We start from the raw sequence: 27,494 nt of genomic DNA, 5'->3' as shown, positions 1-27,494 counted from the left end.
ATAGTGTCCAGGGGTCACGGTTCCAAGTCACCCACGATAGCCACGGGCCTCAGCTTTGCTGTGGACTCAGGGTAGCCTCGGGAATGTCTGGAAATCCACCTCTGGTGATGCAAGGACTTTGGCGTCCAGTGGGAGCTTCAGAGTTGCAGACCGGACAGTTGCTTCTTTGGTGCCTGCCAAGCAGGGGAGTCACTCCTTGACCCCAAGGGAGATTTCTTCAGTCTTCTAGCGAAAATAGAAAGTCGAAGGTCCAGGATATATGTTGCAGAGTTTCGTCTGGGGTAATCTAAAGTCTCAAGGACTGAGTTCCTATACTTATACTAAAAGAGGGGGTTGGACATACTCTGGGGACCCACCTATGGGAGGGTATGGAAAGAGGGGTGGTTACACCCATTTCCTTTGTCCAGTTTTGCGCCCCCTGCAACCGGTTTGAACTGGACTATGCACAGGGACACCAAGTGTGCCCCCAGTGCAGGACTTCAAAGCCCCAGAGATTGCTCCCGCCCAGCCCCAATACACATCTGCCTGTCTGGGGAGGTGGATACACCTCCCTGGGAAAGGAAACCTATTGTCCAGGCCTCCCCTGCCGGAGTTTCGGTTAGCAGCAGGAGGCCAGACCAGTGTCTGTGGCAGTGGCATCCATTTTGTGATGCCAGGGTTTTAGAAAGTCTTTACCGGGTACACCAGTGTGAACATGTCTCTCCCTCTAGAAAGGTGGAATGCTACCCCGGCCGCCAGAACTGGCCGGGGGGGGGTAGTATTCCAAAGTGTTTGACACCAAACACGACATGTTTCCGTGCAGCCAGTCCAAAGTAAGCATTTACCGCGAGGTTATAATGCACTTAAGAGTATGTGGTCAGGCTGCACCACAAACAGCATCAGAGGAGGTACTCCGAACACTGCAGAGGGGCTCTGCTCATGCAGGGGCACCCTCTCACATAAAAACCAAGCACTCTGACTTCAGGATTGTTAAGGCCTGCCATAGGAGTGACTTATAGGTTTATATGTGTGTGCAATGGTGGTGATATAGGTATCCTATACCTCAGTAAGGGGTGCATGCACCGCCTTACCCAGGCTGCAGTAGCAGACCTGTGGTGTCATTTTGAAGTGCTTCCCAGGGATGGTATAATGCATGCATCAGCCCCTGGTAGGCCACTGGGTACATACTATACCATATACTAGGGACTTATAAAGCACTCCAGAATCCAATTAGAGATGTACCCAATGTACATGGAAACCATTTTAGAGAGGAAGCAGCTAGGCTGCGGTCCTGATTAGCAGGGTCACAGCCAGACTAAGGTCGAAAAACAGTGAAACACCAGCAAAAAGTGGGGGTACCCATGTGAAGCATATCCTACTCTCCTACATCTATTGTATATGACGAAAAGAGTTTGTGTAGTGTGTGCTGCCCTAGACGATTTCCTAATTGTTGTCCAAATCTAATTCCAAAAGGAGATGGGCCTTACCATATCAAAATCATGCTCCCTGGATAATTCTACATTTGTTTTGAGTCCATCTATAGAAGAGGATGTCAAATGAAAGTAAATATTAGATGATTTGGGATATCTATGGAGTAATTTATCCCACTCAAAGTCTGAAGGAGAAGAAGCAGGAGGAGAAGATTGAAAGTGAGTGTATGCAGTGCATACTGCGGTATGTAGAGTCTGAAATTTCCTTTGAAAAGAAGGGAGGTGATAAAGATGATGTGCTTGTGGAAATCAAAGAAGTGTATCCCATTCAAAACGTTGATACACCCAAAGTAATAAAGATTAATTCTTTACTTACATCCTTTTTGTGGAATAACAAAACATCTCAAATGTCATTATCAAAGTTGTCACGTCCTAAATCAGATGGGGGTGTAAACTTTCCTGACTTTTAAAAATTGCATAAGGCATCTTTTTTTCACGTCAAGTTTTGCGATGGTTTCAAGGGAGCCAACACCAGCAGCAGACAAGCCCAACCAGAGACAGGCCAGGCAGAGACGACCCCAAACAGCCCAAGCTGGGGGCCAACAACACAGAAAGGCCCCAAAGGAGCGGAACAGGCCCAAACAACACAGCACGGAAACCTCAACCCACCAGGGGAGAGGCAACACCAAAAAACGCCCCGACCACAGAAGCAACAGAAGCCAGGGCGGAAAGCACAAAAACCAAATCCCACGGCACAGCACGGCCAAAAGCAGGGCCCCAGCAGTGGAAAATCTCCCAGGGCAGAAAACGGCTACAGAGGACACCGCAGCCGGGAAGCCAAAACCGAGCAACCCAACCAACCAGAAGGACCCAAAGGTCCAACCCAGAACCGGGGGAAGGCTCAAAGAAGGGAAGGCCCCAGCAGAGCACAGCCCCGGCGTCGCCCAAACGAAATCCCCAGAGTAGGGTAAAACAGAAGCGGAGAACAGACCCAAACAGGCCCATCCAGAGCAAAGAGACACAAGGGCAGGAGCACACAACACCCGCCAGGACCAGAACCCAACAGCAGAGGGACCAGCCACCCCACAGGCAGAAAAGACACCAGCAAAGAAGTGGCAGGCCATACAAAGAACCCCCAACACAGCTCCAGCAAGCAGCCCAGGACCACAGCAAGAGCGCACCCAGGCAACGCCGAGCAGGTCCAAATAAACAGAAACCCGCAAACCAGCCAAGAACCAGTGCCAACAGGGAGGAAGGCCTAAGGGAACAGGCAACCACAAGGAGCCACCGCCGAAGGCCAAGCAAAAGCAGCTGCAAGCCAGCAGACCAGAAGAGACCGAAACACGGCCCCTGGAACAACACGAGCACAGGGAAAAGCTGAGACACAACCCCGGCTAAAAAGAAGCACCAGAAAGGGCAGGGACAAGCACCCCCCTCCACAGCGAACCAAGCCAGAGGAAAACACCGCAGGCCAGAAGAGACCCAGCAAAGGCCAACAGAACCCGGAAAGCCAACTAGGCAACAAACAAAGCCCACCCAGAAGCACCACTGACACCAGACGAGACCAGAGGAAGCAGGGAGGAAAGGTCAAAGGGAGAGGCACAGCCACTAGCCAAGAGGCCAAACACAAGACACCCCAGAGGAAGCAAGAACCAACCCAGGCACCAGAGCAGGCGAAGCGGCCAGAACCCCACCCAGCCACTGGGACCAGAGAGGGCCGACCAAGACCCCCCAAAGCACACCGAGAAGGGGGACAGACTCAGAAAGGAGGCCAGACCAGCACCACAGTGCCCGCCAGCAACCCGGGGAAGCAGAAAGAGGAGAAAACCCCAACCGGAAACACAGGCGAACAACCCCAAACATGAGAGAAGCCGCCCCCAGGGAGCAAAGGCCACAGGAAAAATACATGAGGCCAGGACCAGCAACCCCGAGGCATAGGACACAGCCAAGAAACCCCAGCAACCCGCCTGAACGCAAGGGCCAGTAGACCACCAGGGCAAAAACGCAACATAAACTAGTGCGCCAAGAAGAGCCAGGCCGAAGCGCAGGCAAAGTGACACGGAACAGAACCGCGAGAGCCAGGACAGCAGCAGGATGACAGAGACAACAACCAGCACCACAGCCACACAGGCACAACCTCAAGGAGAAGCGACAGGCAGAGACCCACCGAAGCCAACCAGAGGAACTGGGGCCCAGAGCACCACCACAGAGACACATGGAACGCCAAGGCCAGGCCAGGTCCGAGAGCAGAAGAGACCAGGCTCCCACAGACCGGCAACACTGGGGGGCCAGGGGAAAAACACAGGACACTGGCCAAGAAAGACAACCCGGCCACAGCACGAAGACAGCCCGCCAACAAACGGACAGCCGCCAAAAAGAACAGGGCCACAGGGGAGGAGAACCGCGAGAAACAGGAGGGAGGCACCCAAAAACAAGCACCCCTCCCCCCCGCAACGGAAAACACCCACCGGAACAACCATGCAAGGCAGCCCAGTGAAAGACGATCCCGCAGTGTGAGGAAGGAACAAGCCCCAACACCCAAACCAACAAGCAGTCGGCCAGGGAGACAAACAACCCAGACCCAGGGCCCCGAAGACTGAATGCGACTGCCCCAACCTGCCCAGGAGCAAGAGAACAGGAGGCTCACCCCAGCGCACCCAAAAAAAAGCCAGCAGGAGCGAAACCCCAGCCCCCACACAGAAGAAGAACAAAGCATGCGTGGGACAGGTGAGGCCTCCGCAAAGGAAACACACCACAGCAACGGAACCAGACCCGACGCCGAACTGAGGGAGCCCCACAGACCAGCAGAAGATGAAAACAGGGACAAGGAACCAAGCCCCGGCAAGGGCTCCCAGGAGCAACCAGGCCCGGACAGAGCACAACACATCCCAAGGCACCCCGTACCTGGGAACGACAGCCGAGAACGAGCGCAGGGACACGAAGACCCAACGGAACCCGCCAAAAGAAAACCCACCACCACAGGCAACCAAAGATGCATGTAAACAGTCAGCAGAAGAACAGGGCTCCCGCACTGGACCACCAGGGAACAGGCGCCGGCAGGAGCCTGCGGAGGGGGAGGGCCACGAACACCCACCAGGGGAACGGGGTCAGCGGCAGGCAGCACAACAGCGGAGCTGCTGGGGGAGTGCAACAGCACAGCGCAACACGCCTGGCGTCAGTGGGGCACCCAGAATAACCCCAATGACAGCCGAGACCTGCAGCAACACCAGCACGAAAGAACAGCAAACAGAAACCACGCCAGAACGACATGCCAGCAACCAATGCCAAGCCGGTCAAAGCAGGGCCCAAGGACCCAGTCTGGAACGCAGCAGCAGCAGCCGTAAACAGCAACGGCCTCAAACAGCAACGCAGACCGTGAAGAAGCCGGCAGCAGCACACCTCCAACCAGCAAAGCCGAAGACACATACAACCCAGAGAAAGGCAGCAACACCGCCAGAGGTCGAGGGGGGGTGGGTGTGGGAAGGGGGGAAGACGAAACAGCACGCTGCACGAAACAATGCTGGCCGACAGGACCCACCACAGCAGGAGGCAGTACCCAAAGGAACAGAAACCCAGACATGCGAGGGAGTATACCCCACCACGGCACAGACTCTGGAAAGCAGAGCACAGGAGCCAAGCAACCCACAGAGCCATCCGCCACCAGCCAGGCCATCGGCAACCCGCCTCCTCGAACACAAAAAGGCCCCGCAGGAGCCAGGACAAAAGAAAAACGCGAAGCGCAGGCAGGCCGAAGCCCAAACGCAAGCCACGAGCAGCACCCCATGCTGCCTACAACACCAAGCAGAAGTGGAGGCCACCAGTCATCAAGGCCCCCACCGCCAGCCGCAGTCAAACACACCAACAGCGCAAAAGTACCGCAACGCACAGGAGGCCGGGAACAGAAGTGAAACAGGCAGGGAAACTAGAAACCTGCAAGCAGCACTCACCCGGAGCGGGGGCCAACCCCAGAAACAAGGCCCCCACTCCAATCGCCCAACAGGAGAAATTCTAGTGGTAAAGCACATGCCTCGCATGAATGAGGCCCTGGGAGCAATCCCCGGCATCTCCAGGAGTCTCCGCTGCGTCACTTGGTTATATTCAGAAGGCTAGCCCGCCACCAGTAAACTGAAGAAAAGCAACACTGCAAAGCGGGACTCACCCGGGGGGGCCGCAAACAGCCACAAGGCCCCCCCAATACACCGTCCGGGATCCAGGAAGCCGCCGCCAGACATCAAAGGCAGCAGAGCATCGGCAGGAGCCAGGGGAACTAGGAAACCAGCTCGAAATCCACCCGGCCAAGCCCCAGGAAGACGAGCCTCCAGTAACCCGGAAGGACCCGGGAGGCAGGCTCACCAGCTGCAAAGGGCCGCCAGAAACCACACACAGGGGAATCAAAGAGCCGGCCGAGAAACCAAGCCTCCCAGCAAGCCCAGCAGGCCGGGAGGCAAGGAACCAGATACCCCAACCGCCGGGGTAAAACAGGAACAGAAGCCACTCAAGCCCAGCAGGAGCAGCACCAGCATCCACATCAAGACTGTCGACAGCCAGAAAAAAGAACAGGACGAATGCTGGGTAAGTGCCCCTATGTACTCCCAGTGGGAGGGGCGGGGTTAGTGTCCCAGCATTCTTCTGATCTTTTTTTCTGTCGGGAGATGATTATCTCCAATTAGTAATGAATGGGACGAGGACATAAGGGAACTGGAGGTAATGGGTGTGTCATAATGTTACAATGGGAAGGTTTGTGAAAACAGTGTGAGGTAGTCTTGCTGATGCCGTGTGCTGTGATGAAATAAGGGTCACTGGAATTATGCGTCATTAGAGGGCCAAATTATGCGTCAGGGGTGAGTAAATTATGCAGCAAGAAAAGGCAAATTATGCAACCTTTTACACTGTTGGAGCATTGGGTGCACCTCATTAGTACCAATGTAACACCCAAATATAACAATAAGCAACAGAAAGGTGACCAGTCAACCTTTGGAAAAGGCCTTCCACTGCGCAGCAACACGTGTCTCTGATTTTTAAATAACTTTTGATCTGTTTGAGCGAGAAACAACTTTTTTGTTTGTGAAAATCTGCAAATTATGCAGCAGATGCAGGATTTTGTGGCAAATGAAGCAAGTCTATAATCATGCGAAAATCGCCACAGTCACACAATGGCATAATTCCAGTGGCTCTGGATATAATGTGCCCATGCAGGATATATAATGCTGAAATAATGGTGATTATTATTGCAAGATTCTTGGGGTATATTTACTTACATTTCTCACAGCAAGTGAAGTGTATTGCATGAAAGGGAGAGACACCAGAACTGTACCATATTTTCATAGATATGACAGATCTGCTCTCTCCTAGAGCCAGCTCACTTGTGACTGCCTGGCACCAATGCGGGCACCTTTGTGTCATATCACAAGGGTGTGTGCGATGTAGTCAGGATAGCTTTAGTGAAGGAAGGTGTGCCTTCCTGCACAGAAGCTAACATTGTGAAGTGTAGTTCTCGATGTATGTGTGCAGCACCCATGCAAAGAGGAAGTAATAGGGAGAAATAAAGATAATTGTAAATATGGGTTTGCGTCAAATTATATGGTTTGATGCACGGGAGCGCCCATGCACCATCCAGAGTTCGAGCCTCGAGGTCGCGTCCACATTCTGTGATTCTGGTGAAATCACTTAATCTCCCTATGCCTGAATGTGTAATGTAAATACGGTGCTCATGTACAGCACTCCAATACCTTCGGGTCGAGTTCGCGCTATATAAAAGATGCAACAAAAAAAAATACAAGGTAAGACAAAGTACCACTATGCGCTGATTTAACCTTTTTTTCCCAAAGCCACACAATCCAGGATTTGCGTGGGTTTGCAGATCCCAAAATTGGTGTTGCGTAGGGGTTACCCCAATAAAGTGATGTCGCACAGATGTAAAATCCTAGTAAGCCTGCGTCTCCATGGCAGAGATTTTTGATATAATATTAGCCATGACATAAAGGTGATCCTTCTTGATATATTGTCAGCTTACATGATGGTACCCATTTCTGGTATAATGCTGAGCATGGCATAATGATTGCAATTATATAGCGCTTAGTACCCCCGACGAGGGGTCGTAGCGCTTCGATGGTGATTTGTGGCATATATTGGTTAACCAAGGCATGATAGTGCCCACCTGTGGTACACTCATGGGCGTCCGCAGAAATTTTTCCAGGGGGGGCTAACCTGGCAAATGAAGGGGCGTGGCTAATGTTAATCAATAGGGCCGGGGCTAAAATGGCAGACAATCAGGATCGGGTAATGCTCAGGCCAAGCTGAGTAAAACAATCATTGGCATGGCCAATAGGTCTCGCCTTTAGGACCTTATAAGTATTTAGTTATGCAGCAGGTCTCAAAGGCGGTACGTATTGGCTATGCCAATGCTTGTTATATCTGAGCATGTTGAGAGGCAAGGGAACTGGGTCTCGATGTCAGGTTGGGAGCACAGCAATGACCTACTCAATTTGAATGCGTAGGTAATACAACCGGAGGCGTGAAATGAATGGTTCACTACCACGAATAACAGGAAGGTAGAAAGTTAGGCTGGTTAGAAAGGTAAGGAGGAGTAGAGGCAGGCATGGTGGTGAGGGGAGAAACAGATGCATGCTAGGAGAGCTCCGTGAGGGAGGGAGGCGAAATGGGAAGAGGCACTGAAAGGTGAGTCGGGTAAAGACCGTAGTGAGGCAAACAGAAGGGTAGCGATGGGGTGAAGGGTAAACAAAGAAGTGAGGTGTAGAAGAAAAAGATTCAGGAGCAGAGACAGGTAAATAAAAGCTGGAGAGGGGAGAATAACGCAGTCGTAGAACGTGAGAGGGCCAGGTAGAGATAGCTGAGGAAGAGGGAATAATAAAGACTCAGGTAGAAAGGTGAGGTAGAGGGTGCGTTGATATAAAGGAAGTGCAGAGATGTGTCAGAGAGATGTTACTGAAGAGGAAAAGAAGTAGAGGTAGTGAGAAAGGAGTAAGGTACTAAAAGAAGTAAGGGGGTAAACAGAGGTAGAACGAGTGAAAGGGGAGAGAACACGTAGAAGATGAATGGCAGGGTAAAGTGAGCGATCAGGCAGTGAGTGTGAAGAGTGTGATACAGAGGGATATGTGGCAGTGAGCGCGAGGTGTGGGGTACACAGGGATATGTTGTGGCAGTGAGCACGAGGTGTGGGGTACAGAGGGATATAAGGCAGTGAGTGAGAGGTGTGGGGTACAGAGGGATATGTTGTGACAGTGAGCTCGAGGTGTGGGGTACAGAGGGATATAAGGCAGTGAGCGCAAGGTGTGGGGTACAGAGGGATATAACGCAGTGAGCGCGAGGTGTGGGGTACAGAGGGATATGTTGTTGCAGTGAGCGCGAGGTGTGGGGTACACAGGGATATGTTGTGGCAGTGAGCACGAGGTGTGGGGTACAGAGGGATATAAGGCAGTGAGCACAAGGTGTGGGGTACAGAGGGATATAAGGCAGTGAGCGAGAGGTGTGGGGTACAGAGGGATATGTTGTGGCAGTGAGCACGAGGTGTGGGGTACAGAGGGATATAAGGCAGTGAAACACAGGGTCGGGACGTCCTGCCAGACGATAGGGTGCATACTGGCAGATAGATATATTACTGACACGCAGCCGCGGCCCGTGGAGGGAGTTCCGTGGGGCGGTAGGGCGGGGTGGGAGAGGGGCAGGGTGGAGGGTTCTAAAAACTGGAATATGGATAATTGCAGGCAAGTAAACAATCAAATAAATAAAACGAATTTCGTTGCGCGCCCTGCATCGCATTTTGCGATGCAGGGCGTGCAACGATATTCGTTTTATTTATTTAATTGTTTACTTGCCTGCAATTATCCATATTCCAGTTTTTAGAACCCTCCACCCTGCCCCTCTCCCACCCCGCCCCACAGAACTCCCTCCACGGGTCGCGGCTGTTGACACGTGACTGTGTACGTTTTAGTGGGATCTGAAATCCGGGCTATGCTGCAACCTCAATTTTTGACTTGGGAGGATAATGCATCGACCCCCCCCCCCCCCCCCCGAACTTCATTCAGAAGACCCCTTGCTCTCAGGCTACACAGTGTTAAAAGGAGGTCTTGGTGTCCAGACCTAGTTTGTCACTTCCCCTTAGGATGCAGCCTGCACTCTCACCTATGGCTGATTAAGTAAAGGACTGCAGGAACCAGAATGCCATTGGGCACGAGTTTGAAGGGGGTGGGTGTATTCCCGCTCCACCTCCAGCAGTGGTGATGTCAAGTGGCACTCGAGGCAGAGCCTGTTCCGTTTCATGGCCTTGGGGAGAAAAACCCGATCATGGCACAAACAACACTGCTCTGTGTCCGCTGGTCTAGGCAGCGCATACCCAACCTGCTGAGCTGCCTCGTTGGTTCAGGGTGGGACGTATGCTTTCGCAGCTCAAACTGGCCATTGTCATTCTGTATGTGATAATCAGCCACAGACAGAATGACAATGGGCGGGAGGGGCTGCGAGGAGGCGTGCGAGGCGCCCCATCAGGGAGTTGAGGCCTCTGCCAGGGAACAGCTCTGCTCCCTGCAGGGTCTAAAATTACGGACAAAAGGCGTCCATAAAAGCATGGGTGTCCGCAGGGGGGCAAAGAGGGGTACTCCATGGGAGGGCAAGCGCCCCTCCTTGCCCCCCCCCCCCCGTGGACGCCCATGGGTACACTTTGGACCTAACACAACAATGGTAATCGGTATGGGTGTCCGAGGCATGGCTGTGCCCAACCACACAGTCGCCAAGTTTCCTAGTTCCAGACGTGATGAACTGCTCCAGTCCAGACTTTTTCCTTTGAATTCTGAGTCTTATTGTCCTGTTTTACAATGACTACAAGACTACAAGTCCCAGAATTCATAGGAAAAAAAACCTGGACTGGTGCACCACATCGCGGATGGACCTGGAAAACTTGGCAGGCCTGCAATCATGATTTTTCTCGGGGAGACCCACCTGTGACCCCGTTGGCATTCCCCCAACCCACCTTGTGCCCTGCAAGAGTTTGCTTGTTGGAATATATATTCCCGCCACTTTCAAACGGAGACTGATATCCGGGAGACCGTCATTCCTGAAGCTTGAGTTCTGCATCTGTGGGCAGGGCCCGAGCTCAGCCTTCACTCCGACGGAATGTGGCAGCTTGGGAGGCAATGAAAACCTGGCCTCTCTGAGGACAATGAAATGGGGCGTGCGGGCCCTCCCAGCGACCATATTAAAGCAAGCTCCTCTCGCGCCCTGTGACGAAAGTGTCGAGGCGACCACCGCAGGAGCACTATCCCGTGAGAACAGGCGGAGCAACCCAAATATGAATAGATGAACGAAACCCCACTGGGCCCCACAAACCCGTCAGACCTAAGGAAAGGTCCGAAGGCATGTAAATACAGAGGTAAGAGTTTTGCATTAGAAGAGCCTTTGAGTGGGAAGGAGGATGTCTACATTGATACGCCAGTAAAACTATCTTAGCATTTAATTATAATCATACGAACTGGTACCCTAGCTGCCAAAAGCCCCATTTCATGAGCGCGAAATTCATCCCAGCCTTGGTTTCCAACAATGGCACTGAGAATGCTGGGAGTTGTAGTCTCCGTTCCCGAGCTTAACCATGGGCGGGTCTCGAAAACTGTGCGCATTAAGGAGGCCTGCCGGAATGGAACCCTCGTGATACAGGGTCAGCTGACGGGTGTGCCTACCCTGCGTCTGCCTTTCTTCTTTATATTGTGTTGAAACATTTATATAGCGCTTACTACCCCTAAGTGGGGCATTGAAGCGCTTGCCTTCATGAGTAGCATGCTGCACTGTGTTGGATGTGTGGGTGGAAAGGCTGGGACCTTAATAGTCAGGCAAAGGACCTAGCTACATGGGTACCTGTTCTCTGCTGTTCTGAGGATAAGGTCACAGCATGGCACAAGTACTAAACAAGCATTGGCATAGCCAATAGGTCTCGCCTTTTGTACCTTACTTAAGTGTTTAGTCATGCATCACATTATCCTGGGTGCTGAGCCGCCAGGGATTGAAGCGCTATAGCAGAGAAGGTCTAATGAAGATATAGTTTTAAAAGATGTGCCGCATTATGCCCCATAATTTATCTTTTCTCGTCATATAATGTGCCTTTGAGTAGACTCTTATCTCACCATCAAGTCAGTCTCTGAGTCTGGGGAGTAGTTTCCGTTGGTGCAGCGGGGGGCAGTGGCACCAGGGACCACTAATCCCTGAATACTGGAGTACAGGCAGTGCGGTTTTCAGTGACGCTGGATGGCTTTCGCGGAAATTTGGACTCTTTTGAAAGCTGTGGGGTTTCAATGATAGTCCTAAACACGTACGAAAGGGGGAGTGTGGCTTCACACTCTTTGTACTTGAGCTGAACAGGGCCTGTCTAGGTGAGAGTTGTGCTCCCATTAGAAGATAGTGACGTAAAATACAAACGAAGGTTCTATTTATTATTTAGGCCAAACTGTAATAAAAAAGCGCTTTGAAAGTCTGATGTTGGAATTGGTTGCAGGGACCCCAGTGGTTACAAGGAAATACAATTCTACAGCGACCATTTTATTTTCTGGACCATTCACTATATGTGAACACATGCATCATGTTCATTAACAACTGGGATGTGCGGGAGAGAAAAGGCAACAAGTATTTGCAATGCAATCTGTCTCGCAATTGTGAAAGTTAGAGCTATTGGCGTTGTTAATGACAATTCTTTTTACTTATGTTGTCCGATGTTACAATTCTTTCCCAAATTAACACATTTAATAATTCAAACAGTGCAGTAATGGCCAACTTTTCCTTTTTAAATTGAGATTTTGCTAAATAAATTGGGCAAAGTATTATTGATTTTTAGGCACATGTGAAACGACAGGGAAAGCTTCAATGTTAACGTCACATAAATTCACTGCCCAACACACTGCCTATGTAAACCATGTAACATGGACCTGTGTCTGGGAGAGGTCCGCTGTCTACGGTACATGGCATGCGCCTCATATTGACAATAGCTACTACTTCGCTGCATTTATTTAGCCCATTTGATCTTTAAATTATTTCCCGAAAACTTTCATGGTTTTATTTGGCAGGATTTTGCTGTATATTACCGTGCTTTTAAAATGAATTGCTGTATTATATTCCAAATGCCACAACTACTGCGCAGATGATATTTACATATGACTTTCAGAAAGGTGCACCTGCTTTAGGGCAGGAATAATATTGTTTACATGCTCGCATTGCATTATGAATTGGAGGGGTAGCTGATTTCTGGGCGAGGTGAGCAAATAAAGGATTGAAAAGCCAACCACGCAAGCTTGTCTGTAGCAGAAATATTGACCATGTGCACGCTTGTTTCTTTGTGTGTGAGAATGTGTGTGTGGTGTGTTGCGTAAGCCCAGATTCTCCTCCCTAAAAAAATAATGTATGTGGAAACTGAGTGGGACTGGATTTAGGTTTGTAGTAAAGGATGCATTTTTTGTTGCGAGACATTGGGGTTAGATTGGTTTACTGTGGCAGACGTGTATGCAGGAGTGCGACCATGTGGTGGTGCGCCCGTGTGCCACACGGGTTCTCTCTTCACGATTTATCTGTATTTTAGCTTTTGAGTGTAGCCATGTCTTGGAGAAGCCCGTCATATGGAACACATTGCAGTTTTTCAGTTTAGTGAGACCAGCTTTGCCCCTGGGTGCTAGTTACAGGTGCTTGGGGGGCCTAGGAGGTCAGTGACAGGTTTAACTCCATAGACTGTGAGCACCTTCCGGCACAGTCTGCTCCCTGGGATAATGGGATCAGAATCGCCTGGATGGACTGCTGCTTTGTGCACAGAAGAAATGTTCAATGCATAATGGGGAGCAAACCCCACAGCATTTGTGCGTCCACCTGAACGATGCAGTACATGAAGAGGCTAGACGACAGTGCAGCATCTCGATCTCCAGCCGTAGTGTGTAGAGCAGAGGGGGGCAATACACAGAAGGTTGCAGGACCTAGAGAGTTGCAGTACACTGTAGGGTGCATCGAAAACCTAGATGGGTAGCCACTGTGTGTACGCCAGTAGGATGCAGTGCCTAGATGTTCATTTGCGTGTGTAGAAGGGCAGAGTCAGTGCCCACAGGGGTAGGTGCTCTGTTTTACAGTACCCAGATGGACAGCCTATATGTGTGCAATAGAGCGGTGCAGTGCCCAAGCGGACACCTGATGTGTGTATAATAGCTGGGGCAGTGACAACCACTTTGAGCAGACGCTCTGCGTAAAAAAGATGAGGGTAGTGACCAGATGGGCATCCCTTTTTGTACAAGAGAGGGGCCCAATGCCAGGGCTGACACCTGTTCTGTACACAACAGACTGGCACTGTCCCCACCACACTTACCTGCTGCATAATTTGGTCGTCCCCTGTTGCAGAATTCCAGTGGCCCTGCTTACACATATCTAACACGTTCCTTAGTTACAACTATTTACAAGTCCTAATTTAAACGTAAAGGCTCAGAGAAACATTACCACGAATAAAAATAGACTGAGGGATTCAGATATCTTTAGTTTCTCAAACAAACAGACATTGTGTGTCATCTGCTGCTAAAAATCTGCTTGTCTTCTGTAGATCGCAAGGGAGAAAGACGCATACTGTCAGAGGCACATGTTAGCATTAACAATATTGAATGTTCTAATTCTAAATTTAGAAGGCAGCAAAAAATGGCGTTAGAAATGCATGAATGATAGAATACGAACAACGCGCGATATAAATTGATGGAGATATGTGCAAAATACATGTTAATGTTTGGCACTTGCATAATGCGCCATCTACCTTGACAGATGTGGAATATAAACTTAAGGTGGTTAATTATGTTCGAAAAATAGCACCCACTCACATTCTACTTGCGGCTTTTAAGAGAGAATGTCCCAAGTCTTTACTAAATCCCTGAAGATTCAAGTCAGACAACCCAAGCGGCACATTTTTGAGGGGTGTTACACTCCATGATATAAAATGGCGCTTTCAAGACAGAATCAGGTGAGTCCTTTTATGGGGATTCATGTTTACAGTGGAAAACAATGATCTTGCGCATGTGCACTAAACCAAACGACGCGAGTGAGTGAAAATAATTAGGAAAACATCGACGCCCTTTTTATTCCGTGAGCAGTAATTTCTAGCAGTCATTTGTGGATGAATACAACGCCTGGGTAAACAGAAGTGTGAAACTCGTGCGCTCGCTTCTCAGCGTCAATGAAACTGACTAGATCATAACTCCGAAACTGCATGCTTTGTTGGCGATGTGGCGACAGATGATGTGCATTTTGCACTGAGGTGAAAATTGGGAGTTAATACTATTTTCACTATTTCGGTAAACAAGCATTGGCCGTGCGGCAGTAAAAGTAACGCCGCGCGGCCGTAAAAGCGAAAGTCATCGCGATCGCTCTGAAAGCGAAAGTCATCGCGATGACGCGCTGAAGCACAGTTTTCAAAGTGCTGCTGAAAAGGCTGGCAGTTTGCGCGTGCACGATCGCGTGAACGCAAGCGCTAGGCCAGCCAGCAGCACTTTGAAAAATCACCTATAAAATGTCTCTCCGAGCCAGCGCCTGCGCTGGGCTCAGCGAGACCTAAAAAAGAAGTGGGGGGGACTAACCTAGTTAGGCAGTATGCCAGTGACATCACGACACGTGACATTATGACGCGGGACATCACGGCACATGACATCACGGTGCATGACATTGCATGTGGCATCACAGGAATTCACATCATAGGAAGTGGCATCACAGGCCATTACTTTAATCTGTACGTGTGATGTAAAGCGCTCTGACACTCTGCTTTGGGCTGAGTAGCACTAAACAAGAAAAACTATTGGTAATTAAATTATTTCAACACCTCCTTAGGGGTAGTAAGCGCTATGTAAATTACATTTAGTATTATGTAACTACTGGGAGAGACCAACACGTCTAACATGCTTACAGTGCATGCATATCTAATAAACTGAGCTTGAACAAAGTGAAAAGCTGCCTCTCAAGTATTTGTGCAGTGCTACCTTTTGTTTTCCCTCTGCTGCATTTGCTTCTAAGTGTGAGGCCCCTGACTGCTCCCAGCCAGGAGAGTCAATTAAAAGGAGGCCTGATGACCCCTCAAATTCGGCCTTTGTTATAGGCGCAGGAGGAGTCTAAAATAAGAAAGCCCCATCCCGCCTGCACGTTGTTGCTTGTTGTGTCTGGAACACACCGGGACAAGTTCAGCACATTATTCAGTGGGGCCGAAATACTTGGCAGGGTCGACGGTGTCCACCCGCGTGTACCCTCGACTAGTGCACTGTGGTGGGGGTGCACAGCACGAAACAAGGTGTACAATTAGTGGCATTGGACACACACACAGTATGTGTCTCTGACTCCATTAATGTGGCAGTGCACCATCCTACAGGGTCGCCCACGTGCTGCTGGAAGCTGCCCATCTGCCCTAAATGGTCTCTTAGTCCACCTGACCCCCACCTGCGCCGACAGTCATTACTCAACCCCAACCACCCATGAGTGAGTCGAATGGGCCACAGCGCACATAGGCACTCGGCCGGACTAATGGCAACATGCCAAAATAGCAATGGCTTCCCAGAAATGAGGACACACGTGGTAAACACGAGACGTCCTTTCTCTCCTCGCGGTACTGAAGTCCCTGCAACAGACTATGGGGTCAACATAGGTGTATCTAGGACAGATTCAGGCTTGGTACTATTGACGGGGCTTGTAAACACGATAGGATAGTTTAAAATGCGCTCTTCATTTTACAACAGGAAGCGTTTAGTCTTTTAGGGCCTCGGTAACAGTGCTTTGCCGCAGACCTAATCTAAGGGAGGGGGTGAATAGACAACAGAGGCTCTCTGACTCTGTCTGCAGAATAAAAGGGAACACTTGTTTTAACAAGCATTTGCAATGCAAATGGGTCTCGCATTTGTGGGTTAGCGCTATTCACATTGTAAATGGCAATGTTTTTTACCTACATGTTTTATTTTTGGAGTGAATGTATGTATTGTGCAAAATCTCTTGGAAAGGTCCTGCACTTGGTAATACATATATTGAAAAAGACGCAAAGTGTGGATTGTGTCAACAATTGCTTGGCACGTACTTCATGGGTGAAGTGTAGCCACACATGTACACAGTGGTGCTTTACTAATGCGAAACTCGTTAATAAAAGTAGTGCTTACAGACCAACCAACGCAATCTGGATCGGAGCATGTGAATCCGAATCCCGGCTTCTCTTTAATTTTTCAGACTATTTGACTCACTCTCCTGCATCTTGGTTATCCCCCAAACACTGGGAGACGATGAAATTTGCCAAGGGGTCGGGGGGGCAGGGGGTCTTCGGGGGTACATGAAAATGTATTCTTTGCCTAGTTGTCAAAGGTCGCCCGTGCTATTAGTTAAAAGTGTGCGGATTTCATTAAGATATTAAGAGTACTTTACTCGCATCTATGAGAAAATCGACATTAACTAAACAAAATGCCAGAAACCGGTCCTAGGATGCTTGTTTGCGGTCCAGGGAGGACCTGGCTTGGCAGTTCGGGCTGGACTGTTCCCATGAGGCACAGGGTCAAGACTGATTTGCATATGGCCTGGTCTAAACTGGGGTGGCATGGTGAGCAAAAGAATGATTGATTTAACCCAGATCTCTTGACTGGGGGTGAATGTTTTGATTTGTTCTGCATTCTGTCCATCAATAGTTCTTTTTGCATTTGTGAACTAAGAAGCATCCGTTGCCGTGCGTACCCCGAATGTTGCCTAGAGTCTTATTATATTTAGAGTAACATTAAAATCCTAGTTCATTAAACACGAAGTTTTTTTACAGCACGCATCTTGAACTCGCATATTTCAAGGTGGCAATAATAAAGATGAAAACGGAAGTGCCGGCAGGCAAGAAAACACGAACAGGAGTTGGGGGGCGGGGCTGGGGGAGGGTGAGAAGTCACAAACTGAGGAAGGGGGTGGTGGGGTGGGGAGACAGGGAAGAAAATATTGTTAGGAGTAAAAAGGCCAATAGTCATGGAAGGATATGAATGAGGAGGGACTAATAGCCCCAAACCAATCGGAAGGCAGCATTTAAGACAAAAGAGTGGGTAGAGCTTCCACGAACCTTCCACACTACAGTATATACTGCATGCCTCACAAAGCGATGGCAACGCATCCGCGCTGCAATGCTAGGCGAGACCTAAAAAGGGCTGCAGGTTAAATATGCATCGAGGAGCATTCTAAAATATTCCACCTTCTTCTTAGGTGTGTATCTTTGCCAAGGATCAGGAGAGTGAGCGGCACACAGTGAGGAGCTCTTTTTAGGCAAATGTCAAGGATAAGTTTTAGTTCAATTTCGCTGCCATCAAGGGGCAGATTTATCAAGACTTTGCACTGGTGCAAAGTGAAACAAACTGGTGCACAGTCCACAAAGTATTTACTGCATGGTGCAAAACACTTTGTATGCTGGAAAGTTGCCCTAAGAGTAACACAAATATTGTATTGCGATGATTTGTGTTACCTTGGGTGGTACATGGGCGTTCCCATCCTACCATCTATAATTTATGATGCTAACCTATATCCACCTACAGCGCCCAACAAGGTTTTCCCTGAGAGGCAGGCACTGAATGATAGAAATGTTTTCATTTCTCCTAACGTTTCGCAGGTTGCATGTGTGCTGCACTGTACACTGCCCTTCCAGGGTGTGAAAAGCTTGAAAAGTAGTCTAAGCACTATATTTCACACTGGAGGGGCACACTTATAAAACCAAACCTAAACAAGAGATTACCAACATACCTTTGCATCTCTGCTGCAAAGCTGCGTTCACGGCGCTAGAGGACCGCATCAGCGGCACAATATATTAGTATCTATGGTTCTGTGATAGTCTGTCTCCCAGTGCAGCACAGCACAATGCAACGCAGTGGAACAACTGCGGTTACTGCGCTGCCCTACTTTAAAATAATGTGCCATCAAGTTCGCTCCGTTGCCGACGAAGGGCCTCATTTAGAAGAAACTGAGGCATCGGCATTGATGCACCAGTGTCCTTGCACATGCGTCAAATGCCCTCGCAACACCATGATTGTGCTGCATTTACAATATAGGGCTCCATGGCGCACAGATTAGCAGAGGCATCAGAAAAACCCTGTGCTAGCCCAGCATTAACCAACCGATGGTCCCAAGTATGCCAGGTCCTTACCTACAAAGTAACTATCCCGTTGGGCTACCTGGAACCACCAGGTGGTGTGGAAGGGCCCGTGGTAAGTGGATAAGGAGGCCCCACATTGGGGCGCAAATGTATCAAAGACTTGTGTCATCCTTGCACCGTGCAATTGGGAGAAAGAGCGACGCAACTCTTAAGTTAGATTTATCAAGGCACACAAGAACACCTTGTGTGGCCTTGCGTGGCTAGACAACTTTAGAGTGACACAACGCAGAGCAAATTGCTATGTTGCTTTACTTTGCCCCAGGTAGGTGTTCCATGGGTGGAGTGTGGGTGTCACCACGCATCCTCCCATGAATGTTTGCTCTTTTCCAGATTTATCATTACTGGTGGACCTGAGAACGCGTCAAAATGCTACGCCTTCCCAGGGGAGGCGTAAAGAGGAGAAATATCTTTATTTGTGTTTGCTACTTCCTCTTTCTATGAATGTTCCATTCTGCAGCACACATAGAAAGAGGTAAATGCCATCCGGTATTGTTTTGTGCACGATTATTTTCCTGCACAAAAACAATCTTGTTTACAACACAGACACCCTTGCGCCATGGTGCAAGGGTGCTTGTGTTGGCACTAGGCAGCACATTGTGTGCCAGGGCAGGGAAAAGACAGGAATGTGTCGTCAAATGTTATGTATGGCGCATTCCTGCCTCTCTCCTATCACGCAGCGCAACGCAGCTAGTTGACTTGCTGCACGACACGATTTTTAAATCAACATGGCCCTAAGTTTATGCAGGGCCTGGGGCAGACCTCGCCTACACATCATTGTTGTCACTCTGTGCATGGGCCTGGCCTCACTTACCGCATATGCATCCTGAATCTGGAATCACCTTTCCGTGGTCATGACCTGTTTATTAAGACTTGCTTTGTTCCAATCTTGAGATCTTCCCAAGTTCCACCCGGATCAGCTGTGCGCTGTACCCCACATTCTGACGTTCCTGCGCCTGCAGGAGTCTGGGTCTGGGAGGGCATGAGGAAATATGGGCGAGTCATGATTTCATTTTAATTTTGTAAAGCCCTAGGGCATCTAGGCGCTTCCTATTCTGTGAAGGAAGAACCAGCATCTAAGGTCTACAAAGGAAAAGTGAACAGTCCTGCTTTGAGTGACTTTCTGAAGGCCAGGCAGTTGGAGATGTTACTTAAGATATTCGTGAAGATACCAGGGACAAACGGGCAGCAATCAAAGAAGCATTTTTGGAGATCTTCTGTCTAGACTTCGAGGACATCTGTCCAATATGGACATGTCTAAGAAGTGAAAGTAACATGTCTTTGGTATTGTTGGTTCGAGTTGGCCAACCTTAGGCCTCGCTCAGTGCTCACTTGTCTATCTTTGACTTACAAATCCCTTCCACTGGAAGTTTTCTTTCTTGTCCTTTGCTGTAGTGGGGCATACAGGAATGTTCTGTTGAGGATGGTTGATGGATGTGATTTTTTTTTTTTTTTTTTTGCAGAGTTTTATATAGCGCGAACTTGACCCGAATCCAATCGGGTATCAGAGCGCTTTTACGTTACATGAGGACACATTCATTTTTGTTAGGCACCGGGAGATTAAGTGATTTGCCCAGGATCACAGGAATATTCAGCGTCATTGCCGAGACTCGAACCCAGTTCCCCAGGTCGGGAGTCCTAGCCGTTAGACCAACTCCTCTCCCCAAGGAGATAGCCAGATTTCCTCCTCACTGGACTCCTCTCTGTCAGTCTATGCAGGTTAGTCAAAATGTTGTATGTTCGGATGAATGCTGGATTTGGGTGGATAGATAGAAGGATGAGTAGGTGAATGGAGACTGTCGGCATTCAATGATGGGTGCATGAGTGATCAATGTTTATCTTGTGTATGCGTTATATGTGTATCTGTGGATGGATTATAGTGCATGTCCACGCGCAGGTGCATGTATAGGTGGATGGATGTCGGTGAATGGCACTGCTGCTGCCCTGACGTGGATCGATAGAAATAGAAGATTCTGAGACCGACAATCTGACACTGCAGCTCCCCCACTTCTGGCTCTGAGGCAGAGAAGCTGCAGAAAGAATAGCAGGGGGGCGCCTCAGAATGGGGCATAACATGTTGTGTCACTTAAACCAGTTGACAGGTGCGTTCCGGTTCAAAGATCACACACAACTGTGGCCCCAGCAGGAGAGCTAACCACATAACCAGAGATATCAGAGCATTCATTATTACAGCACTTCAAAGTAACACTGCAACAAGCACTTCGAAAACTAACATTATTTTTGCAAAGGAACTGTGACTAAAGTCTGCCTGTTTTTGCAGCGATGCTGTAAACCACCACAGAGATGGACCCAGCAGCCCACCATCACTCTGCCAAATCAGATGTGTGATGGTTCGCTGGGAGGTTTAGGAAAGGGGGAGGGTTCAGAGCTGGGTGCCTGACAGGCGCGCAACACCCATTGGACTCACAGGGCTTCAGCCCCTCACCCCCCTTCCCCCCCCCCCCCCACCCCCTCCGTCGTGTGTGGCAGCCCGGGATGAGACACCTTCCCGGGCAAAAAAAGCAGCCGCACCCGAGCACTTCACAGGTCTTTAAAAGACCATTTGCATGTTATAAGGCCTTGCTGTTGTTTCAGCCCTTCTAAGAGCGCCTGCAGCTCCAATCTGCCTATTGTTTAAAGTTCAGCCCCCCCCCCCCCCCGAAATTTTTGCTCAGCCCCCCCCCGAAATTTGGCTCGAGTTGCGCCTCTGGGGCCTGATGACATCACCGTCCCACAGATCCTGTGTCTCTCATAAACAAGGGCGGATTTGGCTGGAGGAGAGCCGATGCAGAGGCGGGGGACACTGTATTTACAGACCGGCTGCTAGGCGCTATGTCACAAGTGCCTGAGCACCACACCCAAGGCCTGAGGGGGGCGCCACGCTGCACTGCAGTGCATAGGTTGGGTCACTGGGCTCCGCATCCCAGAAAGCACTCCGTGGAGTGATTGACAGGCCGATCCACGCCTCGAGCCCTGGGCTCTGTGTGAGCATCACACACGCCCTCATGGGGCCGCTCAGCCTTCCCAGACCTAATCCGTGTGTTGATATACAACACAATAAGGGATTTTATTTAGAAGTTGACCGTGCTGTTTGTAGAGCTGGTTCCTCCTACAGAGCTCAAGTCATTGTTTGTTGTCCTCAAATCACCTATGAAAAATTATTACATCGTTATTTTAACAGAAATCATGTTTGTTCGAAGCATTAGTGGAAAAGGCCTTGCATTGCATATTTTTTAGAAACAGTTTGTTACAAAAAAGGATGACATTGTATCATTTTTATGAAAGAGATTTAAAGAGAAGCAGGCGTGACTGCCTGATAAACGTGTATAGAAAAAAGGAGGCTGAGAATAAAAACCTGATTCAAATTTAAGTAGACGGATTACTACATTGTTGGAAAAGTCCCTCGCATGGTGGCAGACGTGCACCCCGCCCTGAGTACCCCAGCCGCGATGGTATCTGGATCCCTGCTGCTGATTTGTGTTGTCATGGGCGGACGAGGATCATGTGTGTGCCATGACTTAGGCCTGTTTCTTAGATTAAGTTCTTGTTGGACCGGAAAGGGGCGCCTAAAAGCACTACCTTCATAGTGGTGAAAGGTTACTGCTTTTGCCAGGGGTTAAGTAGTACAAGTGTGGTGGCGGCAGCATACCATGTAGTGATCAGAAGTGAACAGGCCGTTTTACCTGTCACTGCAGTGAGGCCTACAGGCTAACTGTTAGAAATGGAGGTCTCTAGTTGGCAATGGTTTGCACCGTTGTCCAAGTAGGCACCCTTCTTCCTAGACAGGGTAAGGGGGATACACTCCTACAATAACCCCTGCTCACCCCCTTGGTAGTTTGGCTCGAGCAGACAGGCTTATCTCAGAGGCAGTGTGTAAAGCATTTGTGCACACATTCAGTAGTATAGTGAAAACACTACAAATGGACACCACACCAGTTTAGACAAAAAAGTAGTCTCTATCTAAACCAAACAAGACCAAAAGAACAAAAATCCAACATACAGCTATCAAGATAGGACTTTTAAATGGTAAAACAGTTCTGCCCATAGTAAATTATAGATGGGACACTTTCAACACAGAGTACCTTGGATGCATCAAAATCATAAACAAAAACAGCCACAAGGAAGGTGTTTTGTCGGTTCCTTATGCACAGTAAAGGTGATGCGTCGGTTCCTTGCGCCAGGGGAGGTGATGCTTTGGTTCCTTACTGCCACGCAAGAGAGGTGATGCGTCGGTTCCTTACTAAAGAGGATGTGCTGCTTCAGTTTCTTACTGCGGCCCCGGCGTTGCTGTAGACTTGGCGCCCAGGTGTGAGACATGGAGATTCGCGGATGCGTCGGTTCTTGTGTGGTAAATTTAATTACCTAGACTTAATTTATGCGGTAAAATTCAATAAGAATAACTCAGTAAAAATAAGAGGCAGAATCCGTGGCATTTGAGGTTTTAAAATGGGTTTATTCCTTACAAAGGAATTGGTTCGAACCAGGCAATCGTATTCCGTCACCACTAAGGTTCGGGAAGGGATAGAAGCAATACTTTATTGACAGGTTGTCATATTTATAGTAAATGCATTACAGTGAAGACATATGCAGAAGGCGTTACAGCTGAGAAGAGAGATAAGAATACACATACGTAATGAAAAGGCGTTACAATAGGCGTGCATGAGGGCATGTACTAGAAACGTCATTATGATGATGACACAAGTGGGTGGATCCATAAGAGAATCCTGCAGTCAGCAGAAATACTTGCCAAATATGCGCGCACAGTAGCATGACGTGTGATTGACGTGTAACTGGAGGGTGAAGAGGACTTGACATTTAGCCCTACATGAGGAGACAGAAGTCTGGGATGTCAGAACAACCTAATCCCAAATCGTATCTAATATCTTGTGTTTAAGGAACTGTATTATCTGGAAGGAAAGGTCTCTCAGGCAGAGGCTATCCTATACTGACTACTAGTGCGTGTATAAGCGTCTACGTGTCTACATGAGATGCGAGGGGCATGGGCCTACCATGGCAACAGAAGCCATGAATTACTTGCACGGGGACAGTAAGGCCGGGCCCTTTGCTCTGTAGCTGGAAGGATGTTTACCTAAACTACTAGACAGGAATGCATTTTTCGAGGAGTGGAGCAGATAACTTGAAGGCTGAATACAGTCTTGGCAGGCAACAGGCCGGGCCAGACACCGTTAGCCGCGCAGGAAGTAAGACAAAGGTCATGGATACAGATACAGATACAGGTCCAGGCTGGAGCATTCGGAGGCAGAAGCAGGAAAAGCTCGATGGCAGAATTCAGGGCCTACCTTGCCAGAGCTGGAAAACGTGAAAAGTATACCATATAAAGATGGTGGCAAGGCATACTTAGGAACGGAATATTCGACCCATTCATGGTGGACCTGAAAGAGGACATGTTGACGTTGGACACATATGTATTTGCGTCTTCATAGCTTGAAGTGGAGGGAACATACATGTACTTGTAGCATGTACATGGAGCCGTTGGGGTCTAAGATAGGGGACATAATTGACCATAAAAATTCATATTTCCTCATTCCCTCCTTGTCCCCTACGGACCCTTCATGAGATATCGATCCTCAGGAATCCATCAATCTGTTCATGTAACATCATTTGCTCTTCTTTCTTCTTCCGGGATTTTGAACGAGAACTTGAACGTGGAATACATGACGTGGCACACAGGCCGCAAATCGCTGGTCCACATTGTAGACACAGGCAGCAACTGAATACTATGAGAAGGCCAATACCTAGGAAGAATAGGACTTTCCATCCCCAGGCTGACAACACGCTCCAGAACCAACCGGACCATGTCCAGGTGCCTGGATTCTGATGTATCTGGCTTGCAATCTTATGAAGACGAGTTATGGCTTTATATACGGATGGCGCGTTTTCTGGAATGAAAACACAACAACTTGATCCGATGACTCTACAGGCTCCGCCCCTATCTGCCAGGATGACGTCAAGGACAAGACGATTTTGGAGAACAACAATCCGCATCGCAGACTGCTCCTCTGTTAAGTTGCCTAGGGCAGAGGTAGTTTCATTCACTACTGCTTCAAGGGTTCTGGTTAATCTACGTATCAGTTTACTATTAGAGACAACACCTATGTAGGGAAAGAGACCTTTATTGAAGTCTGTATATTGTTCCCATGCTGTTTCAGTGTAGTCAACAATCGGGATATCTCTCTGGGATCTATTGTGTACTAGATGGGTATTTCTATGATAATCAGGAGGGGCTAGGAAAACAGGTGGCAGAAGGAATGCAATGTAACAGGTACCATCCCAATCTAGAGGTAAGCGTATATATGCGGTATGACCACAAATGAAGTAGGAATGACGGGAAGCTCTAAATGTAGACTTGCCTTTATCACTGAATTCGATCACAGTAGTACATTTACTATGACCCAGGTGTACTGAACCATTCTTTCTTACACATAATTCACCTTTGACTGGTAATACGGACATAGCAGGCAAGACTAGTGCAGCTTCGGATTCAACATTCAGAATCATGAGGTTGAGTGTAAAGTTACCTAATCCATATACTTCATTTTCTAGGTCAGTTCCTGTCCTTTTGGGAAGTCCCTCCTTGTTAGGGTAACAGGCTTTAAGCAAAACTAAGTTCAGGTTTCCCCATACCCAGTTGCTCTGGTAAACTACAGTATTTGAATCTAGAGAATTAATCAAACTAAACCATGCGCCACAGGAACCATTATGTGTGAATGGATACGGAAAGAGGGGCAGAACTCCCTTGTATTTCTGATAGGGAGGGAGTCGGCCACATATCCAACAATTAGTAGCATTGCTGGCCTGATGGGAGTAATGTAACCTACTAATGAATGTGTTGTTGCGCAGCGCAAGTCTATAGGGCAACTCATGTGAAGGTAATTCGCTAAAAGAATGTTCGGCAGTATCATTGTAAGCAGAATGAGCACGCTTGAAAATAGGATACTATATGTGCAACAGTATACTTGCAGCAATAATCAGAAGATTTAGAAAAAACATAATCAACAATGTCACTATACAGTGACTATGAAGTGATTTACAATATGCACGTTTCTTGAGCTGTTTCTGTCTATCTCTCTCTCGATTTCGGTCTAGAGGATACATGTCAGAGACTAATTCAACCGATTCACCTAGGAGAGGACTTAAACAATCAAATTGTCTGACTTGCTAGACCTTAGTTTCAGTTTATAGTTTTGGGAAGCAGTGTTCTCGACCAGGGGAAGTTTTGAATCAGTCTGTGGAAGGGGGCAGGGCTGAGAGTTCAAATCAGAAGGTAGTCCATGAAATTTCTTGATATGGCTCGAGTGTAGCCAACCCTTGCGACCCTCGACCTTTACTGCTGTCCTCGTGGTCAGGAGTACTAGTCTCGGCGTTTGCCAGCGAGGCTCCAACGGGCTCCTCCTGTCAATTTCTTATGAAAACAAAATCTCCGGGAACCACTTCATGGGGCTTCACCTCGGTGTTGTCGGGAAAGGCTGCAGCTACCTGTGAACGGCAAGATTGTAGTGCAGACATCAAGGAAGCAAGGTAATCTGTCAGCATATTACAATCAACATCAGTGATTTTACGAGGTATAGGCGTCCCCCACATATTTGGTGGCCTACCGAAGACCACCTCGTACGGGGATAGCCCTGTGCGAGAATGTGCTACCATTCTCATGAAAAAGAGTGCAACTGGTAAGGCTACTATCCAGTCGACGCCTTTCTCTCTACAGATTTTAGAAAGTCGAATTTTCAGAGTCTGATTATGACGTTCCACGAGACCTGCTGCCTCGGGATGCCGGACACAGTGGAATTTCCATTGATAGCCTAACAGGAGTGAAATGTGTTTCATCAGCTCGGATGAGAACGGTTGGCCATTATCTGAGTACACGATACGGGGCAAACCATACCGTGGGAAGAATTCACGAACCAGCTGCTTGGCAGTGGTCGGGGCAGTGTAATCTGAGACTGGATATGCTTCTGTCCAACGGGAAAGAGCGCATACAACTACGAGGACATATTTGAATCCTCGACATCGTTCCATCTGGATATAATCCATCTGGAGGACTTCAAAAGGGTGATCAGGAGGTTGAAATCCACCTCGCTCTACAGGTACGCCTTTACCTGGGTTGAACTGACAACAAATCATACAAGTACGGACTTTCTGTTTGGCTGCAGCTCGTAAGTGCTTATTAAACCAAATGTTTTGAATACTGTCTAACACAGCTTTTTCTCCTAGATGTGCTGGACTATGTATTGTGTTAATGATAACTTGAACCATTGAGTCGGGGAGAAACCATGTAGATTTTCCCTTCGTTATCCATCCCTGATCTGTTTGGATCCCTCCTAGTTCAGTCCATTTCTTGGTTTCCTCTGGTGTAGCATGTGTCTGTATGTCAATTACATCAAGGGCGGGATCCCTAACTGTCATGCAGTGTGTCGGTGTCGGAACTATTGTCTTTGTCAAGTCAGTTGCATGAGTCTTATTCTGTGCTGTTTGCTTAGCTGTTCGGTCTGCTAGGTCGTTACCCTGGGAAATGATATCGGTGACTTTTGTATGGGCCTTGCACTTCATGATAGATATCGAAGTAGGCAGATGTATTGCATCTAACAGAGCTTGAATGAGGGGACCGTGTTGAATGTTGGCACCGTGAGAAGTCAAATAACCTCTCTCTCGCCAAAGGACTCCGAAGTCGTGTACAACTCCGAATGCATAACGTGAATCTGTGTATATGTTGACTCTTTTATTTCTGGCTTGAATACAGGCTTGTGTCAGAGCAATGAGCTCTGCTGCTTGAGCTGATAATGTGTTAATACAATTTGTTTCAATAACTTCGGTGTCTGTCGTGACTGCGTAAGCGGCCACTAATTCTCCTGTACTTGTTCTCATGCATGAACCATCCACATAAAGTGTCAGGTCTGGATCCGATAATGGAACATCTGTCA

At 48.6% G+C, this 27,494-nt stretch overlaps 1 protein-coding gene across 2 annotated transcripts in view; it reads left to right on the top strand.

Moving 5' to 3' along the window:
• The first annotated feature begins 10,466 nt into the window (after window positions 1-10,466).
• The window catches only part of LOC146863834 (4-galactosyl-N-acetylglucosaminide 3-alpha-L-fucosyltransferase FUT5-like), a 72,818-nt gene continuing 55,790 nt past the window's right edge, over window positions 10,467-27,494 (top strand). Inside the window, exon 1 of one of the 2 annotated variants that reach the window (XM_085628343.1) lies at window positions 10,467-10,794. The gene's annotated coding sequence lies outside the window, so the exon portion shown is untranslated. The remainder of the gene's footprint in view (window positions 10,795-27,494) is intronic. The other variant, XM_085628351.1, reaches the window with a different exon arrangement.

Source organism: Triturus cristatus, chromosome 2_1 (assembly GCF_964204655.1).
Source record: "Triturus cristatus chromosome 2_1, aTriCri1.1, whole genome shotgun sequence".
Taxonomy (NCBI): Eukaryota; Metazoa; Chordata; class Amphibia; order Caudata; family Salamandridae; genus Triturus; species Triturus cristatus.
The sequence above is the reverse complement of the archived record's forward strand: the minus strand, read 5'-3'. Positions and strand labels throughout refer to the sequence as shown.